The 18,056-nt window shown below is 43.9% G+C and overlaps 1 long non-coding RNA gene across 1 annotated transcript in view; it reads right to left on the reverse strand.

The window, feature by feature from the left end:
• Positions 1 to 3,467: 3,467 nt before the first annotated feature.
• Positions 3,468 to 18,056, reverse strand: part of LOC126641036 (uncharacterized) — a 92,595-nt gene continuing 78,006 nt past the window's right edge. The window contains exons 4-5 of the long non-coding RNA XR_007629189.1: positions 16,222 to 16,330; positions 3,468 to 3,594 (exon numbers count right to left, since the gene is read on the reverse strand). This is a non-coding gene — a long non-coding RNA (uncharacterized LOC126641036). The remainder of the gene's footprint in view (positions 3,595 to 16,221; positions 16,331 to 18,056) is intronic.

The following is an 18,056-nucleotide window of genomic DNA, read 5'->3' on the forward strand; positions in this document are numbered from 1 at the left end:
CCTGTTGCACCTGGGGGCACCCAGAGGGAGGTGTGGTGCTGCCTGGCATGGGCTCAGGGAAGCAGCTCTAATGGTCCCTCCATTAGCAGCAGGAATAGCTCAGTGGGAGAAAAAGCAAATGCACTGTCAAGGACCGGGCTTTGAAGCTGGGAGTGCTTTTGCAGCGTGAGTGCTCCATGGTGTGACAGCCAGGCAAGAGGGGAGCTAGCACAAAAAATGCCCATTAAGGAATCAGAAGAGTGTACAGCTCCTGGTTTCTTTGATCCTGCCTTCAAAGACACCCCGTGAGCCTCCTCCTCTTCTTCAAGGCTGTCAGAGCATTGCCCAGCGTGTGTGGGCATTTCTGGGGCTCTGGGATGAGGAAGAGAGAGTGTGGGATGGGCAGAGGAAGGGCTCCAACTGCCCACCTGGGGGTTCCTTGCAGCCCCCAGGCCACTTTCAAGATCAGTGTTGATTTTTTGATTTTTTTTTCCCTAGAAACACAGATCCAAAGCCATACAGCTGATGCATTTGGTCCTAAGCCCACGGGACTGCACAGAAGAAGGTCTGGAAGGAGATAATTGGGGCTGCCTCATTTTCCACATGCCACCCTTGACAGTGATTCAGGTCAAAGTGGTAGAAGTCAATGCCAGGCTGAACCAGCTTGCAGCAGCTGGAGGACACTCCCTTGTGCCATCCCTGGAGCAGTCCCACAGCAGTGCCATTCAGATGCCCTGGGAACATGCTCCTCCTAGACATGCTGTGTGGTTTTGGCTGGGATAGAGTTAATTTTCCTTTTAGCCAGCAGCTGCAAGGTGTTCAGCTGCTGCAGGTGCTTCAGCACTGCCTTGTTCTAAGAGCTGCACCAGAAATGACAGACCACAGCCTAAAGATGTTCCCTTAACTTCCTTTCAAGCCATCTTGAAATATTAAAATTTTTAGAGGTACCACCTTAATGCAATGAAGTTTTCAAGAAAAAAAGGTTACAGTGCTTGAACAGCTCTGGGATTTAATACCACGGTGTTGCTGTCACTGGCACCACGAGGAGCTCACAGTTACAGGAGCTAATAGGCTCATGGATGTGAGTGCACTTCCTCCACCATTTTCATACAGGAAAAATGTTGTCTTTCAACCTCACAAAATAGTCTTCAGTAAGACATTTCAGGGCATTACAGACAAAACTCCCACACTGGAAAAAGCGTTGATGGTTTCTGCGAGGCCCGTTCACCAGTGAGCGGCTCTGCGGCGCGGGACGGGGGAACTCACGGCCCTTCATCACTGCTGGCCTTTCAACACAAACATAAATGCAGAAATCTCTTAGGGGAGCTATGGGGAACAGGCTGAACCATCTGCCTTTGAATGATTAGCAGTCCTGAGGGAGCCAATGTGCTCGTGTTCACCGTGCAGGTGTCTGGTGCTCCCGCGGTGGGCCGTGGGCGAGGGCAGCTCCGCGTCCTGCTGGGCTGTGCCAGGAGCCAGCCTGGCACCCAGCCAGCCTAGATGGATGTCTGCACCAGGGAGCCTCATTGACTCTGCCTCAGAAGGTATTTATTTCACTCCTTGGGTTTTCAGAGCAGAACTGCATTTAGCCACCTACCTGCAGCCCCTTCACTGAGAACTTACCCTTGTACCAACCTGGGCACCAGTCTCTGCATCCCTCAGGGAATGGAAACAACCCTCCTCACACTACCCCAGCCAGAAAACATCAACCCTCAGTGCTGTTTAACGACAGAATATCAAATATCTTTGTTAACTAGTTGGGGACATCTGAAGGTTAAAATCTGACTGCAGAAAGTGCTCAGGACATTTGTATTCAGCATCTCTACGTACACACACCCCGAGAGTGCTCAGCGAACATCGTTAAGGAGCTCCAAGACAACGAGGCTAAATTTAAAGTGTGCATGGTTTATTGATACACTGTTCTAGGCTTTCTTGTAGCTTTCTCTGCATTTTCCCCTGACTGGCTGTGTCTCCTTACAGCCCATACACAGGTTTGACCTGAACTGGCACCAATGAAAGCCTGTGTGAGCAGACATTAGTCTTTTACAGTTAATAAATATCCTCATTCTCTACAGGCTGTTGCAAAGGCACTAATGATTCATGTCTTTTGAATAAAACATGTCACTACTGTCCATCTCGGATCATGGGTAATTACAGCTATCATTGTCACCATACAAATGCTCTTGTAGGGCACTTCAGGCATTGTGAAGGATGGCAGAGTTATATGAGGCTCAGCATCGATGTCAATACTTTCTCTGCAATTAGAAAGCATATCAAATATTAAAATGCAATTGGAGTCATTAAAAATTTTTAGAAGAATGGCTTTCCACTTCCAGTCAATCAGATATGCTTTGGAAAATGAAGAATTGGGTGAGGGTGGGGAACTTGATTCACAAATTTAGGTTTCAGCAAATATTTTCTCAGTGATAGGAATCATATCTTTATCTATATTTAAAAAAAAAAAAGAAGCTTCATAAGACTCTGCAAACATTCTGCCATTGCCATTTCATCAAAAGAGAATTATTTAGGAAGGAGTAAGTTCAGTGTGTGGCATATAACAGAGTTATGGTGACAGTCTTCCCATCACCTGGCTCGACCTGGCCAAGCTCCAAATTAAATAATTGCTCTGCAGCATCCTTGGCTTCCCTGAGCACAGCATCAGATGCCAAGGGAAAGGCTAAGGGAATAACATCCCCATCCTGTGCTGCTGAGCATCTGAGTGGAGGGTTGAAAGCCAGAGGGACTCAGGTTCAAAGGCACATACTCCTTGTGAGTGCTCAGGAGCCATCCTGAGACCCACCTGCCTTTGGCCTCCTGGCACCGTGCACATCATCGGATGAAACAGCAAAATAAATTGCTCTGAGCTGCTTACTGCAGACACAGCTCTCCCTGCTGCAGGGGCCAGAAAGCAATTTTGGCATCCCAGGCAAGAGGGAGACTGAAGTCAGGCAGGATAAATCCATGCCTGGCCGTGTTTGAGGGTGCGGGTCCAACGCCTGATCCGCAGCGGCATCTCACGCAAGGCTGTGCCGGCCCTGGGGTGGCTCTGCCCTCTGAGCTGGGTGGCCCTGTCAGGGTGTCCTGGGGCACACGGGGCTCTCTCCAGCCTGGCATGGCAGGACTGTGCCCACGGCTGTGTCTGGGGCTGCTTCTCACTGACCTCGGGAGATGGGGGATCAGCCAGTCTGTGAAAACTCAGCCCTGGGACTCGCTACAATTTCTTGCATTTTCGTGCTTTATGAAACCTAAACTCCATCCTGAGGTGATTGCCACATATGAGCAAGAGAAGATCCATGCTGCAGGAGACAACAAGTGCTGTGTGAGCCAGAGACCAAGTTACTGCAGTCAGTGGTGGAAGAAGATGACCTTCATTGCCCGTGCCATTAGGCCACTATTGACTTTCTATTTCTGTGCAATTTTTCACACAGCCAAGGAACAGAAACAGGCAGAACCTGATTCCTTGTGCTTTTAAGAAGAATTACAGACCTGTGACACTTGGTTTTCAGCAGCTACGTGGGAAGGGTGGGCTAAAGGTATGATATGTATCATCTGAAGTTCATTGCAAGTCCATCCAGCATGTAGTGGCAGCTTTCATTAGGTTTTGCCATGAAGAAGCTTCACAGGAGACAGGAAAAGAAAGTGGGAAAATTATGAAATTTGACAGTGATTAAAAGTTTTATCTAACCCCTTCCTTTGGTCCTAAAGAGCCATTAATCAAAGTGTGGATATGGATTTATGTAGTGCTCAGCAGTGACCATGAAGGAAATAATGCTGACTCTTCTGAAAGACAGAAGAAGAAAACATTACAAGGTTAAGAATCTTCTCTGAGGTGCTCTGGCCCTATCAGTCACCAGGAGAGTGGTGCTGCTTTCCTTGGGAAGGCAGGTGGGCCGGGGATCAGGTGCCCCAGCCCCCCATCCTGGCAGCCCAGTGCCAGCTCCCCCTGCTGCTCCACTCACCTGAGTCTCACCTAACACACAGAAAATGACCTTCGTGCTCATGCTTTTTTTCCCAAGGTCTCTCTTACTTTGTGTTTAATAGGCATTTTTTTCCACTTAGAAGTTTTATCAAGGACAAAACTACCAAGGCCTGCCTTTAACGAGGATTCATTGCTGCCCTCTCCCTCTGGGCCGGTGTTTCCACAAGCACAGGGTGAGCAGTGCCCTGCTGCAGGCTCCTTCAAAGGGACCAGCCAGAGAGACAAATGAAACCTCTCATCAGGGATAATCAGTCTCATCTTTAAGAAACTCCAGTGTAAACTGAGGGCATGTGGAACCTGAGTGTGATGAATTGGGGGAAAAGTTTGTGTCAGCTAATTAAAATCAGACACATACCCTGGAACAGGACTGCTGTGCTGGGTTGGCAGTTGATTTAAAGCCATATCACAGTTTATACACTGACTCTCTGGTTTTGGTGCATGAATTTAGCAGGGCCAGCTTGGAAAACTAGTTAATTAGACTCTCTTTTTACCTGTACCCATTTTTACCATCAAAGACTTCACACATATTGGACAACTGAACCACAAATTAATTATTGTTGCATAATTTCTGTAGACATGTTCACAGAAATCAAAGTATTTTCCAGCTTATCTGTCAAACTCAAACCCAGCTAATTCCAATAACTTAATTTCCAGGAAGCTCACTGATAGTGTTTGTTGTTTGGATTTTTTTTTAATTTTAAAGTGACCATTAATTTAAGATAATTACATGCTTATCACATTTTTAATTTTTAAAATAGATTGCTATTGGGAATATAAAAATAATAAAATTGTTATTGCTTACAGACTCATCCAGCAGTACTTTATTTTGCAGTCTTAAAAAGGGGGGGAAAAAGCCTCAGCTGTACACAAATACCTGGATAGACCTGAAGTTTTGACTGAATGAAACAGTTTTCCTGGGAGAAATCCATAGTTCTGCAACAGTGATTATTTTACCTTGGTGTTTTTGGAAGTTGCTGTAGAAAATGAAGAACAGAAAGTACCACTTAAACTTTGAATTGCCTCATTTGGCTAACTTGTATTCTGAAAAGATATTTTGCTTCTATAGTCCTCTTTTCAGTCTTTAATTCAGCTGGGACTGCTCAGACATTATGAATTCACACCAATATATTTCACAGAGTGTCTTTGGGGAACCAGGCTTTTAAAGCAGCTGCCTTTTTGCAATGTGTTTATGCCTCCTGTATTTGGATTTAATACAAAACATTTGGAAGGGGGAGATACTACTACCCTTATTGCAAGGACAAAGAGCTTTCATTTCTGCTGTTGGTCCATCCTGATGCTCTGTCTGTAGAAAAACACTTCGAGGCTCTCACACAGCTACACAGACTGTAAAACATTGGTGCCTTGAGTGCAATTCACATTTTCTTAGTAACTCCATCATCTGTTAATAGAACAAATCTTAAATTCTTCAATAGACACCAATGAATGTAAACATATATTTGAAGTTAAGTAATTATTTGGGGCCTTTTTGCATTGAGGTGTTGGCAGGCAGAATGCCTGGGATGTATGAGAAGCTTGGTTTGAAAATGAAAGGTAAATCTCTATTTTCTCAGACACATGCTGGCACTGCCCTTGGGTAAAGTTTTTGACAGAAACAAACCCTGACTTGTGTTTCAAACTTAGATACCAGGTGAATCATGTGAATTCTGGCTGTCCCTGAATCCAAGGAAATATGGACTCATCCACTGGCTCCAGTGCTCTGGTGGCTGATTTTGAACATTAAGAAATCATGCTTCTAGAAGTGGGAGAGAAATGTTTATGTCAGCAAATATCCAAAAGAAAACAGAGCTGTGTCACGGGAAGCAAAGCCCATGCAGGGAGAGGCTGGAGAGGCAGCTGCTCAGCACTGCAATGTGCAATAACTTCTGGTAAGTAGAAATTAAACGTATAAAACCAGTCTGAAAGGCAGTGAGTGGAAATGTCACCAGGGTAGATCCAGGAACTGGATCCAGGGAAGCTGGATCTGCGTGGTGGTGTCTTGCTGATCAAAACCATCTCCATACCCCATTGAGAGGTCTGAGCCCCCAAAATCATGAGCTGCCCAGGCCCCCTGCCTCTCTCCTCGCTGGTGTTCACTGCAAGCACTGGGAGGAGGCCTCATTAAAGCACAGCTAATGACGACGGGCTCGTGGTAGGAAATCTAAGCGGTCAAGCAATACCAAAATTAATTTGTTCCTTTATATGATTCATCAGATGAATCACTAGACCTTCCAGTTTACAATTGACCTTTCTGATTTATTTTGGTTTTGTCACACTGCTATTAGAGGCTCTCCTGTTCTCTGCACATACCAGGCTAAAAAGAAACAAAAACAAAAAAACCCCAACATTACAAAAGCCTCAGCTGTTAAGTAGTAGAGTGTTGATAAAATGACTGAACAGAGCAGATGGGTTCCCACCACTGTGCATGTTGGCCCAGGGCTCCTGGTAAATATAGAAGAGCGATTTCTGTCATTCTGTCAGGGGTATTTATATGCTGCCAGTCACCATCCTATCAAGGGCAGAGTAGTATTAGCATTCTCCCCCAGCGTGGTTTCTTCTTGATCACTGCAAAGCTTTGCTCTGGCATGCCAGAAAAGTCATGTAAAATGTTAGATGGTAAAGAGCTTAAATAAATGTAGGCTACTGACCCACCCAGACATGAAACACTGGTCCTCTCTACCTTCCTCAAGCTGGTAAGGGCACTGCTGGCTCAGAGAGCAAAATCCCACACCGAGGAGGACGAAGGCACAGCCGCTGTGACACCCGGCCTTGGCCAGTTAGGGTTGGCAGTTACTGATTCAGAGCTTTGGGGAAGAGTAATTGTTTTTAATTGCATTTGGCATAGAGTTTTTCCCAGGGCTGCTCTCAGGGCAGAACTGCCCCTTGTGACCCTGAGGGGCACAGGGTGCCTGGGGCAAAGCCAGGGCAGAACCAATCCACTGAGGGCAGGAGAGGAAGGGCAGCAGCTCTGCCACTGCTCTCCCTCCCCCAGACATAGGCCTCTCTCTGGGGTCATGGACTTCCAGGCAGATTTTAATGTCTCTGAAATAACAGAGGAAGGGATTTCTCCCCTTTTGGATGAAGAGGGGTTTCCAGTATGTTTCCTAAATGAGATGAGAGCGATACATGCCTTAGCAGGTTATATGTGGATTTTTATCTTTGTCCTGCTGGCCCTCTCCTCTCTCAGAAGGAAACCTCTCACCTGGACACTTAAGTTCACTTCCCACTCCTCCTCTGAACAGCAACTTTGTCTTGCTCACAGCAAACTCTAGAAGGGCCCTGTTATTTACTTACCCCTGAAAGTAATTTCTCAGGACTTTTACTTTCACAGTATCTTTTGTGTTGGTGATATAATGAGCAGGAAAATAAATCCCCTCTTGGGTACAGAAAGATTTTTCAATAAAGCCTGATAACCCTTGTATTTGTGAGCATCAAATTCTTTTTTGAACAGCAAGACCTATAAACTATTTTCAATTTTGATGACAGGCATATATAAAATCAGTGGCCCCTTATCATTTCAGGACTTCACTCTGCTGTACCTTCTTCTTAGGGCAAATGTTTGTGAAATAAGCTTATCCTTATCTTCTGAAACAGGCTTGCTTGTTACAGGAATCTACTGCCTTTGCTTTTGATGACATCTTTCCACTGGTCTAAATGGAGAAACTCAACTTCAGAAAGTTTATTACCTACTCAGGCATGGCATCTCTGAGAATCCACTTAATTCCTTCTCTCTCTTTTTTTTCTTTTTTAAACTTATTATAACTTTCCTGTAGTCTGGACTGGTATTATATAAACCTGCCTAAAAGGACAATGAGATTAGAAAACTTTCTTTAGCTTCTAGCCTGAACACCACTTTATTTTTTTTCTAACTGTTGCTCAGTAAGGATGTTTTACAGCTGAATTTGCCACAATGCCTTCCTTCTTCTGGCATTCAAAAGCATCTGCTACCTTCTACTAGGGAAACCTATTAGTGCACCTATATCTCTGCTCCCCTGAAAAACAGACTTCTCAAAAAACCAAAATACCAATGAAGAAAAAACAAACTCAATCAGGCAGGAAAACAGAGGAAGCCTGTATGGGCAGCAGAACATTAGTCTGTTCCTTCCCTCTGCTTTCCCATGTACCCTGAAAATAAACCCAGAGTATCACAAGATACTTGCACTGCAATAGAAGAAGTTGTGCTGTTTTGAACATATATGATGAAAAGTTCTTCTCATGAGACTGTTTGCTGGGGGAAGACCAGCAAAATGCTGTGATTGATGTGAGGCATATGACTCAAAAGTGCCTGTGACACTGAGATGCTGCAGTATTTCCATGTATGCCAGTGAGAATACAGCCCCTCAAAGGTGATTTAACCTGAACTCACAACAAAGCTGCCTGGGAATCAATGGAAGCTGTGGGAGAGATTTTAGTTTAGTTTAGATGTTTAGTAACAGTCAGTGAACACCTGAAAGTTGCTCTCCCCAGAGAATTGCTATCCTTCTTCACAGCTGCTGCAATATCTTCTAGCTTCCCAGTGGGAAATACTTATGGTCCCAAATGGCAAAGAACTGCTGAATATCATAAATCTATCTATCTGTCTTTTTTTTCTTACCTGTCAAGGACAGGTAAGGGAGCAGGCATGGCCATTTTTTTTTTTTTTTTTAATGGAAGCTCTAGAATCCACATTCTTTATTTGTAAAAATGACAGATTTTCCTTGAAAGGGAAGGTGTGTTGTCATCCAGCACAACTCTCGGCTCATCAGAATGGTAAAACCTATTAGGTTGAGTGATCCAGCGTGGAAAGACACCACAGGCTCTGCATGGCAGCATGAATGGGCAGCTGTAAGGTGGCCCATGCCAACCTGAGCTGGCTGTGTGTGGCTCTGTGCAGCCCACAGCACTGCAAGGGGTCCTGAGCCTCCAAACCCCTGAGACCTCTCAAATCTTGCTGCTCTAACACAATGAGACCACTTGTGCTGCAGCAAAGGAATTTATTAAACCTACTGAAGCCTCACTGGCAATACTCCTAAATGGAAGCAGACATCCTCCCCAGCCCCACAGGTGTTGGGGTGCTCCTGCTCAAAGATGGCACTGACTGAACACTCACAACATTTTAGGAAAATCATGTTCTAGTCTAGATCAAGACTTGGAAAATAAATCCTCTCTGTAACTGCCCAGAGTGAGGCACAGGCTATCAGGAATGGCATGAGGGCTGATGCTTCAATCCTGGTTCCTGTGCCAGGCTCTCACAGCCTCACTTGTGACAGGCAGGAATCGGAGCTGAAACTCTGAGCAAGCAGAGCTCAGGAGGATGTGTTAGTCCTCAATGAAGACTCACTGTCTCTTGAAAGACATGTTAGCATTTTGCTTTAAAAATGCTTAAACTCAAAGCTGAATTCAGTATTTCTTGATCAATTATAATCGAATCTGCTCAGACACAGAAGTTTTATGAGACTAATTACCTACTGTCTCTACTGGAAGTAAATATTAAAGGCAAGAATGATAAGCATAGGCTGAAGAATGCCATGTAAATAATATGTATAATTACCAGTTAAACCCATACATTCATAGTCTGTTAATCACTATGTGGCTTTAGGTAGTATTCACAGCAAAGCAAAGGTAATATGGCAGGAGAATGTTGGGGTTTTGTCCCTCATTGCAAATAACAATTCAGGAAGAAATATATTAACTTGTCTGTATCCTGTGTCTCATCATTGCTACACAAATGATAAGAAAATTTCTCCTTTACCAAATCCCAGCTGCTTTACTCTTCCCAGGGTCTGCTTTTCTAAGAGTGCAGAATAAAGCTTGGGTCACTTGTACGATGCACAAAGCAGAGGGAGATTTTTCAGAAGCAGCGGGCTTTAAAGCAAATCTAATCCTACCAATGGTAACAACATAAAGCCAATTACGAGCACTTCTTAAAACCCCAAAGGGTTTTACTATTTGTTTTCCCACATAAAAAGATGATGAAGAACATAGCTGAAGGAAAAAATACCATAAAGTGAAGATAGTCTGAGAAATACCTTCATAACAACATTGCTCAAGAGAAAAGACAAACCCAAAGTATCACTAGTCCATTAGTGTTAAATCCAGAAAGGAATCTGAGGTGAATGGGGATATAATGTGAAAGCCAGAAGGGCAAGGCTTGTGTGGGCTGAGCTGGGGCAGCTCTGAGCCCTGAGAGGTGTCAACCGCCTGAACTATTTGGGGATTCTTTCTTGGAGAGACTATTTAGAAAAAGCGATTCAAACAATCCTTTCCCTTTTCTTTTTCTTTCTTCCTCTCCTTTTCCTGTGGTGAAGTGTTTATAGAGCTGCGTGAGGTCCTGGCCTATATTTCCAACCTCCTCCTGTTACAGGAGGTTTGACTCAGCTCTTGACCTCCTCTCAGATGGACTGTGATTTCAGTTTCTCTCTTGACAACAGCAGTTTTAAATAAGAAAAAGTTCCTTCCTGGCCAGTGTCCTACATTTCAGACTCCAGCACTGTCTCTCCATGGCTAACCTCGTGTAGCCAGCAGCAGCTCCTCAGCAAGCAGCACAGAGGTGCTATTTTTGGCAGCCCAGGGTTCTTGCCTGCAGGACTGGGGTCCCTTCCCCAGTGCAGAGCAGAGTTGGGCTGCTGGGCCCACTGGGCTGTAAGTGCTGCATTGCCATGAGCCCCTCTGTAACCGGGAGCAGAGAGCGGGAGCTCCTAAAAATACACGAAAGGAAATCAGGGGCTAATGCTGCTGACTTGTGCTCTGTGGGGATGCATTATTCATAGTGTGTAGAGACAAGAGAGGGAGAAGAGATGCCTGGCAAAGCCCCCAGAATGGCTTATTTACCCCTGAGTGAAAACTTAGGTTTGTTGAGTAGACTCCATAAATTTAGGAGGACTCCTGAAATGTCCAGATGTTTCTGAGCAGATGAATAATGTTCTGTTTCTGAAAGCTTACTGAATCTTTTATCATTTTATGCACTATTTGCATGGACAGGTGTTCTGAATGGTAAATAGCAACCTCTGGTGCTCAGGTATCCAGCAAGGGAAGAGAGACAGAGACCTGGAGTACTAAGGATGTCCTTAGGGTGGCTATAGTGGAGACCACTCTTAAATAGTCAGAAAATAAACACTGAATTTATGAGTTAAACCTCTCTTAGGAGTCTGAATGCAGCTGTTCTGTAAGGAGAAGATGGATGAGAATCACCAGCTGTGCTCTCAAACACAGCTGCAGCAGAGTCAGGTGTTGCACTCTTGGGCAGCCGGACCTCCAAGAAGGATTTTGAAGCCAAGGCAGAAATTGAGGTGGCTCTCTCTGCTGAACAAATTATGTATTTTTTCAGATTGGTAATAGTTTTTTCTCCATGGTAATTCTTTATCAGTGCTGCTCACTTAGACAAATATAAACTGGAAGAAAAATATTTCCAAAGAGACAGCAGGACCAGATTTATATCTTTACCTTGTTTATTGTCTGGAGGGTTTACACTTTCATCTGATAATGATCTCTCCTGTGAGATTCCCTCAACACTTAAAATAGAAAATGTCACTAACCCTAGGACTGCTGACAGGACTTGGGTGCCTCTTGGATAGTGGTATTCTGTGTTTACTCTCTCTACCTAAACCAACTGTGCATCTCCTCTGTCTGTGTTTGTGCTGTTGGATTAGGGCCAGCCATATGTATTTAATGAATAGAGACAGCTCCCATGACTTTATAATGGATGCTTAATTATTTTGTGTTTTTCCTTCCAGATTCTGGTTTCTCCTATTCTTGCTTTTATTTCATACTGCCTAAAGACTCAATTTGCTTAAATTCTCAGTCTTTGTCTGTGTGTGCTTTCTTTACTGATCAAAAAAGAGCCTATAATGATTCTGAGTGTGTGTGTGTATATATATATATATACATACACATGCTTGTTCTCTTTGTATGTTCGTGCTTTTCTACAGCTACACCCACATGCACACACATATATATGTAAATGCATACATATGTCTGTGTGCACCAAAATGAGATTTATCTCACTTGTTAGAACCACTGACAGGACTTAAAGTACTGCAGCCTTGATTCACTGGTCACAGCGACTGTAAATGTGAGTGACTCCAGCCAAGACTGAGTTGCCTGCTCAAGACTTGTATCCCAGCAGTTGGATACAACAGAACCCCTGGCTGCAACCGGCTCAAATCATGTCCAAGGTGCAACAACAGCATTTGCTTTATTTTAAAACATAGCTGCAAGAGGAGGGGATGGCATCAGCATCCATCCTTTGTGACTCAGATGGCAGGGGAAGTGGCACAGCTCGTTCACAGCTCCTCCTCCCCCAGCTTCAACCCAAACCCAACCTCCCAAACCAGACAGAAAGCTCTCTGGAAGCAGGCAGGTGTTTGTCACATCAACACTTTGCTGCCATGGGCCAAAGGAAATGAACCTTCTTAGGACATGGAGAGAAAGTCACAGACTCAAAGGCAGAAGAGATTCTCAGGGCAGATTTTTGAGGAGGCAGAGCTGGGTGGCTTAGCAGTCAGTGCATCACTCAGGGAAAAGTGCACCTGGGGCTGGACACACTGTTCACACCCTGTTCACACATGTCACATTACCAAGCTGGCCAGGTAAAACCCAGAAAGCAGCCTGGGATGAAAGGCAGGACCTGAAGCCTCTCTTGCCAGCTCAGCTTCATCTTCACTGCATCACCACTGACACCTCTCCCCACTTCATGCAACAACGTACCATTGCCAGCATATCTGTCATTTTTATCAGTTCCTATGGCTCAGCTGCTCAAAACTTCCTGCTAGTGTCATTTAGCCCTCTCGTCTCATAGATAGCTCCTAGCTGCTAATATATACTAACAATTTTCACAGTCGCCTGCTTTCCATCTGTTATAGCTTCACTGCTGCTTTTTTTCTAACTTCCTCTATGATCTCAGCTTGCTTTTGTTGAAGTTACACACTTTTTCATCCTCACTGTGAATTTTTAGCTTTTTGGATATCAAATAAAATGTCTCTAAACTGTTTTCAGTTCTCAATCACATTTCCCTCGATTTCAGTTCCTTCTCCCAGATGATTTGATTCATAACAGCTTTCAGGCTGGTGACACTGGTGTTTCAGAGGTACAGAAACTGGGCTTCAGAGGCTGGCTGGGATTTTTTTTCATGGTATAAAATGGATGTAATGCAGCCATGCTGTCTTGAACATAAGTGTTTTTTAACATCCAACCCTGTGGTCAATCCTTTAGCTGCCAATGCAGCACTCCCAGAACACTGGGAGCACCACCTTTGGAGTTACAAAATGTCATTTATAATTTGAAAAAGTTCTGACATTTATGTATTATGATGTAAGTCCTCCAGGAGCTGTCACTCACTTGGCAGCCTGCCTGAGAGCTCCCTGCTACAGACAGGTGGAGAAGGAGCTGATGTTCTCAGTTTCTTGTGAGATTTGCCTGTCCTTAGCAGGCACCAGGTAACACTTAATCTTATTCCTTAGGCCCATGAGCCCTGTGCTTGAGTGTTGTTGAATTCACATCTGGGTAATGAAACATTTGCCCAAGCATGTGCTGCTCTCTTGATTTTATCCAGCTGATGCTGCCCAGGTCATCAGAACCACTCTGTGTGTTTGAGTCACATGAACCTTTTGGATTTCAGCAGACAGGTCAAATATATATGCATAAATGACCAGCTCCAGTTCTCTGTGTTTAATCATCAGATGTGTAGCACCTGTGACTCAAGATAAAAACAATTCTTCTCTTTCACTCCCTTGGTTGCTTGACCTCAAGTGGAGTCAATTCAAACTTTTAATTCAAGCCACCTCTAAAATCTTCCCATCCTCAGAGGCAGAAGGTGTTTCAGATTTGCCTGAGGACATTCTGCATTTGAAATTATGGCTCTCAGGTGGAGCATCCCCGGGTGGCTGAGTCTTCAGAGTCCATGTACCTGATGTGCTTTATGCCTGAGTGAGGAGCTGCAGACCCTGGGGGTTTTCTTTCATTGCTGAGCAGGAAGGCAAGTGATGCCAAGCAGACCCAGTGTCATCATCAATGGCAGGTCACCCAATGCCTTGGATTAGACCACAGACACAGGAATAGGTAGCAGAGAAGCACTGAGGACTCTGTAGCACTCAGTAGAAATCCTGCACCATTTTTATTAAGATGATAAAAGAAATGAGGTGTTAAGCGGGAAGGATGGGTGCTGAAGGTGGCAAGAAAAGCATCAACTACTTTACAAGTAGAAATGGCTCTGAGTGGTGGGTTTGGGTGCTTAGAGAAAAAGGATCACTAAGAGGTCAGGTCTATAAAGGCACTGAGGAGCCTTCAAAGATAAATGGCAGATAGATGATTTCCTACAGATAGCTGATTTCCTAGGACAGATTTCACTCTGAGGCAGTGCAAACAAAATTTTCATAGTCAGAGAATTTTTACTGAAGTGCAAATTGAAACAGCTAAACGGTGTTTATGCATGTGTATGCATATAAATATGTATCAACTTCCCTTCCTCACTTGACATGATTGCAAAAGAAATTCCCATTCTGACTTTTCACACCCACATGAGTACAGGAAGAAGGAATTTAAAGGTTGCTTAAATTTATGTATCCACTGTGAAATTCCTGAGTACTGAAAAGTACATTTTGTTGAAGAGATATGAGTGCTATGTAATTTACTGTTTGAGGGCTTCCAACTGAAATGTTACTGTACATCGTGTAACACTTTTCATTGAGTGGGAGTTCACCTTGCTTATCTCTGGTCAAAAGTTTGCAGCGTTATTCACTGTGCAACAGCTGCCCTTTACAATGGAATCAGAAACATTTAACTGGTATTACATAAGAGCTAATTAGTGCTCAGCAACCCCTAAAAAATGATGGAGGAACTTCCTGCCCTCAACAGACAAGAATGTGATTGTTTGCTACTAATACTGATAGTGTTGCTATGGGCAATAGATCTTTGGGGATCTAAGAAGTGTGATATGAAAAATATGGAGGTATAAGTGCAGCAACTTCATAATACATAATGGAAAGGAACAGAAAACACCAATAGCTTCTTTTCAGAGAAGAATGTGTTGGCTCAGGAGACACAGCCCCATCCCACTGCCTGCCAAATCAAATCCTTCCCTATTTTTGCCCAAATGCCAGTCCCTCACTAGTGGAAATGCTGCACTGATCTGCAGGGAATATCCCTATTCCATGGACAGGGGATACTCCTGTTCCATGCTTTGTGCTGAGCTTTATGGAGCTGGTCCTGCTTCATCCTGAGCCTCTGCCTGTGGTGCTCTTAGACACAGCATGGATGGATGAATCCTCAGGAGATAAAAGCAGGGCTTCTGTAGAGCAGCCTTGTGCCTTTCACAGAAACAGGCTTGAAAAACTGAATTAACCCTGTTCTGATTTTTCTGGGCTCCTGCCTAGGCCAGCCCTGCCTGTGGGAATGCTGGGGCTAATGGAGGAAATATTGAAGGCTGAGCCTGCATCCAAGGCCAGGGATACTCACAAAGGATTTCCACATCATGCAAATTACACGTATCAAATTGAATTTGATTTCCTTGCTGGTTGGCACGATTGGCTTAGTGTCGTGAATGTGTAACTGTAAATAAATAAACACATTTTCCTTATGCTTTGTGGATAAATGTCATAAATTTGGCTTTTCTGTCTTGGAGAGCAAGCCCCACAGATGATTACACAGTAAAAAACCACATATGTCAAAGAAAATGTTTCACAGCTGCAGCCAATACTGAATTAATAGGTGACTCAAAAGGCTGCAGTCACTATTTGTATTGCTTTCATGCTACCAGCCTTTCTAAGAAAACTTTCTGACAGCAAAACAACAGACTTCATTTGCCACAAGCCTGGTAAACAGAATGAAAGGATTAAGAAGAAAGAGAAAACATCAAGGATGACAGTGCAGCAGCTCTGGCTCTCCTGAATCCACCAGTGCCAGTTGTCAGGCCAGCTCTTCCCCCTTTAAATTAATTCTATGTTTGGTTTCAGGATAATTTAATTCCCCAGAATACATGCACTGGAAAATCCAAGATGTATTTTTTCAAAAGGGTAAGAATCAGAGAATCAAAGCAACTAAAGAATAACAAAGGGAGTCATATTCAGGCAGCCTAAAATCCACCAAGTCACCATGTCCAGAGCTGTTTATTGGCCAGCTCTGTCTGTAAAGCACAGACAGTTTAAGCTCTGGGGCTTTGGTGGAATTTATTTCAACCCTAAGTCCAAATATTGTCATTAGCGGGGACTGTCAATATTTAGACAAATTGATAGCTATTTCACAACAACAATGCAAACAGTCATGTACCAACAAAGTCAGCCAGAGCCTCCTACCTTTCTTGGCACTGAGGGAATTGTGTACCCAGACAAGCCAGGAACAGATGTCCTGGTGACTCTTGGTGTGGGTCATCCTCATCAGTGCTGTTCCCTTCCCAGCCTGATCCTGAAAAAAATTGACCTTCATGAGCGAGAGGGAATGCTTTGATTCAGAAAATGGGCAGTGCTGTAATAAACTTAATCTTTATTAGCAGGTGCACATTGAGGAAAGTTTGCAGTAATTGTACCTTGACTCTATAGATTAAAAAAAAGAATAAAATCACTTTAAATTTGCCCTTGATATAGGGCATAAAGAAATAGGAAGAATCTACACATAAAGAATTTACTACTGTTTATGAAACCTAAAATCTGACTTCAGGGAAAGGTGTGCAAAGATCAGGAACATCCAGATGTGTCCTCAGATGTTCTTATATCTGTAGCTGACACTAAAAAGGACTTAAACATATAAACTCAACATCCATCACAAGAGTAGCTCAAAATCACTGGTTTTGATGAGCCATCTCAGAAACTGGCACGTAAATTTGTAGAAAATTTGCAGAAAGCCCCAGTGTGCACACTGCTGGGACAGAAGGCTGTAAAAGGGGTGTAAATACCTTGTCCCAGCCCAGGCCTCTATGATTAGTGGCAGGGCAGTCAGCTCTTGGTTTTGTCATAGATGGGGAGGGCTTGTTCGAGGAATTGCTCCTGATTTCTGTGAGTAATGTGTTTTCTCCAGGCTTCATCTCGCAACAAGTGCCCCATAAATCATGTTCAAGAGAAAATGTTTAGAAAGGCAACCAAAAGCTTTACCACTTCAGCCTTTTCCTAACCATTGACAAAGCTCTGTAAATGTGCAGCACGTATATGCTGTATCTTCAGTTTATTAACTGTCTGGGGGTGGTCATTTGTTTTGGTAAACATTGCAGGCAAAGGTGAATGAGCCAACTTTTTAGACTTTGTTTGCATCAGATCACATCCTGCTGCAACTGCTCATGCATTTGTCAATAAATATATGATGAATTCACAGCAGTCAAAGTAACAGAGGAAAGCAGTAAAACACAGAGCAGGAGTCAACAAATTCACATTCTGGAGAAACTGCATGGCTTGAGGACCAGTGACAACAAACAGGGATATTTATATTGGAACAACATGACTGCTCTGATTTTATTGATATGAAAACAGGAATAGCAATAGGACATATTGACTCCCATTAATTACCAGGAATGTCTTTTTGCTACCACTGAGCTATCTTGTTATTATTGGAAGAGTGGGCTGACTGCACTTCTGTTCATGTTTTCGTTGTGCTTGTTTGGAGTAGTGTCCTGGTTTTGGCTGGGATGGAGTTAATCTACTTCTTAGTAGCTGCTACAGTGCTGTGTTTGGATTCAGTGTGAGAATGACACCAACAACACACTGATGGTTTGGTAGCTGCTCAGCAGTGCTTGCCCACTCAAGGAGCCTTCAGCCTTTCATGCTCTGCCAGTGAGCTGGGGCACAGGAAGCTGGGAGGGAGCACAGCCAGGGCAGCTGACCTGAACAGGCCAAAGGGATATTCCATGCCATGGAACGTCATGCCCAGCACATAAACTGGGAGGAGTCACCCAGAAGGGGCCGATCACTGCTCGGGGATGGGCTGGGCATCAGTCAGCAGGTGGTGAGCAACTGTATTTGCATCATTCCTCTTGGGTTTTATCTCTCTTCCTCTCATTTTTATTACAATTATTATTACTATTAGTATTATGTTTTATTTTGTTTCAGTTATTAATTCAGTTATTCAGTTATTGTTCCTACCTCAACCCATGAGTTTTCCTCTTTTTTTTCCCCTATTCTCTCCATCCCACTGGTGGGCAGGG

The sequence above is a fragment of the Myiozetetes cayanensis genome, unplaced genomic scaffold, assembly GCF_022539395.1.
Source record: "Myiozetetes cayanensis isolate MyiCay16 unplaced genomic scaffold, myiCay2020 scf20-37, whole genome shotgun sequence".
Taxonomy (NCBI): Eukaryota; Metazoa; Chordata; class Aves; order Passeriformes; family Tyrannidae; genus Myiozetetes; species Myiozetetes cayanensis.